Source organism: Arachis duranensis, chromosome 1 (assembly GCF_000817695.3).
Source record: "Arachis duranensis cultivar V14167 chromosome 1, aradu.V14167.gnm2.J7QH, whole genome shotgun sequence".
NCBI lineage: Eukaryota > Viridiplantae > Streptophyta > Magnoliopsida > Fabales > Fabaceae > Arachis > Arachis duranensis.
The window spans coordinates 64,444,161-64,446,792 of NC_029772.3; the positions used below are offsets into that span (position 1 = coordinate 64,444,161).

The 2,632-nt window shown below is 39.7% G+C and overlaps 1 pseudogene; it reads left to right on the forward strand.

Annotated features, from left to right (window-relative positions):
• The window catches only part of LOC110280960 (uncharacterized), a 116,433-nt pseudogene that overhangs the window by 459 nt on the left and 113,342 nt on the right, over positions 1–2,632 (forward strand).

A 2,632-nucleotide genomic window follows, 5' to 3' on the forward strand; every position in this document is an offset into this window, starting at 1 on the left:
GGCAACCAGATTCCTAAACCTGGATGCTAAGTTAGCTGGTGAAAAAAGATTGCTCCAGCTAAATGAGCTAGAGGAATTCAGACTCAGTGCCTTTGAAAATGCAAAAATTTATAAGGAAAAGGCAAAAAAGTGGCATGACAAGAAGTTGTCATCCAGAGTCTTTGAGCCAGGACAAAAAGTTCCGCTCTTCAACTCTAGGCTCTGACTATTTCCAGGAAAACTGAAATCCCGGTAGAGGGGTCCTTATGTGATTACAGGAGTGTCACCATATGGATATGTTGAGCTTCAGGATATTGATTCTGACAAAAAGTTCATTGTTAATGGACAAAGGATTAAACATTATCTTGAAAGTAATTTTGAGCATGAATGCTCAAAACTGAGGCTTGAATAAGTCTCAGTAAAGGTCCAGCTAAAGACAATAAAGAAGTGCTTGTTGGGAGGCAACCCAGTCATTAGCAGGTTATTTGTTTTATAAAAGTTTGATATATATTCGTCAAGGTTGATCATTGAAATTGAAGGAATTCACAGAGTTATAGAAGGATTCAGTGAAATAAGCAGAGAAAAGGAGCTTGCTGGCAAGAAAACGCCAGTAAGGGGCATCCTGGGCGTTAAATGCCAGAATGGATACCATTCTGGGCGTTTAACGCCAGTAAAGGCACCATTTTGGGCGTTAAACACCAGAATAGGCACCATTCTAGGCGTTTAACGCCAGAAGTGCAGCATCCTGGGCGTTCAGCAAAACACCCAGTGATAAAGGGGTTTTTGGCATTTAACGCCAGCCAGGGTGCCTGGCTGGGCGTTAAACGCCCATAATGGCCACCAATTGGGCGTTAAACGCCAGAATGGATACCATTCTGGGCGTTTAACGCCAGAAAGGCAGGGGAAGGAGATTTTGCTTTCCACTTCAATTTTTTTCACACTTTCATATTTTGACCCATAATTTTCTACATAAACATATTAGAAACTTTCATCATTCACCCTCAAATTTCAAAAATCCAACAATTTTCTAAATTATTTCTCAAATCTCTTTCAAATCTTTTCCAAATCTTCTTCAAAAAAACTCAAGTATCTTCTCAAATTCTTTCCATATCTTCTCAAATCTCTCTCAAAACTTTCGAAATCCCTCCCCCTCCCTTATAAATACACATTCGGCCATCTCCTTCTCTTCACCATTCGAATTTGCTTCTCCTCCTCTCTCTCTTCTTTCCTTTCTTTTGCTTGAGGACAAGCAAACCTCTAAGTTTCGTGTGCTTTTTTGTGATCACTAAGCTAAGGCTCATCAAGACCATGGCTCCCAAAGGAAAACAAACCAATTCAGGAGGCAAGAAAGAGAATACTCCAAATAATCCTTGGAGTCAAGAGAGGTTCTTAACTAAAGAACATGCAGACCATTACCACAAAATAATGGGTCTAAGGTCAGTGATCCCGGAAGTTAAATTCGATCTGAAAGAAGACGAATATCCGGAGATCCAAGAGCAAATTCAAAATAGAGGATGGGAAATTCTAACCAATCCTGAGACAAAGGTTGGAAGAAACGTGGTTCAGGAATTCTACTCAAATCTGTGGCTGACAGATAAGCAGAGAATGACTGGAACTACTTTTCATACCTACAGAACCATGGTCAGAGGGAGAATTATTTACTTCCATCTGGACAAAATAAGAGAGGTCTTTAATTTTCCTCAACTACAAGATGATCCTGAATCCTTTAATAGGAGAATGGTGATAGTAGATAAGGGATTGGATCAAGTTCTAGAGGACATATGCCTCCCTGGAACTAAGTGGATGACCAATTCAAAAGGTGTCCCAAACCAACTCAAGAGGGGAGATCTCAAACCAGTTGCAAGAGGTTGGTTAGACTTCATTGGGCGTTCCATTTTTCCCACTAGTAACCGTTTTGAGGTCACTATCAAGAGAGCAGTAATGATTCATTTCATTATGCTGGGAAAAGAAGTGGAGGTTCATCATCTGATTGCTTGTGAGATTTACACAATTGCAAACAAGAATTCTACTGAAGCCAAACTGGCTTACCCAAGCTTAATCTCTTTGCTATGTAAAGATGTTGGGGTGAGGATGGGAGTAGATGAATTCATCCCAATTGAACATCCAATCACCAAGAAGTCAATGGAAGGACAAATGCAAGATAACTCTATCAAAAGGAGGGCGCAGGAGTTCCTCCCTGAACTTCCTGAAATTGACTACTGGACCTGCCTAGAAGCATCTGTTGCCAAGCTGCAAGAAGCTATGGAACAACTTAATGAAGAACAGCAGAATCAAAACTGCATGCTCTGCAAACTGCTGAAGGAACAAGAGAAGCAGGGGCATGAGCTACAGGAGCTGAAGCGCCAGAAGCTCTCCCTTGAAGGGTCAAACACCCCACAAGTTGAGGGAGCATCCACTTCTCAAAATCAAGGTTGTTAAGTCCTAACTCTGTGATAACCTCTATCATTAGGAATCAATTTTAGAGTCATTTAAAATTTTGTTTTTAATTTTCTATTTTTCTAGTCTTCTCTTATAATTATCTTTGAGTCTTTTTCTTATTCTTTGATTAATAAAATTTAAAGTTCATGTCTTAAAGCTATAAATGTCCTATGAATCCATCACCTCTCTTAAATGAAAAATGCTTTAATCACAA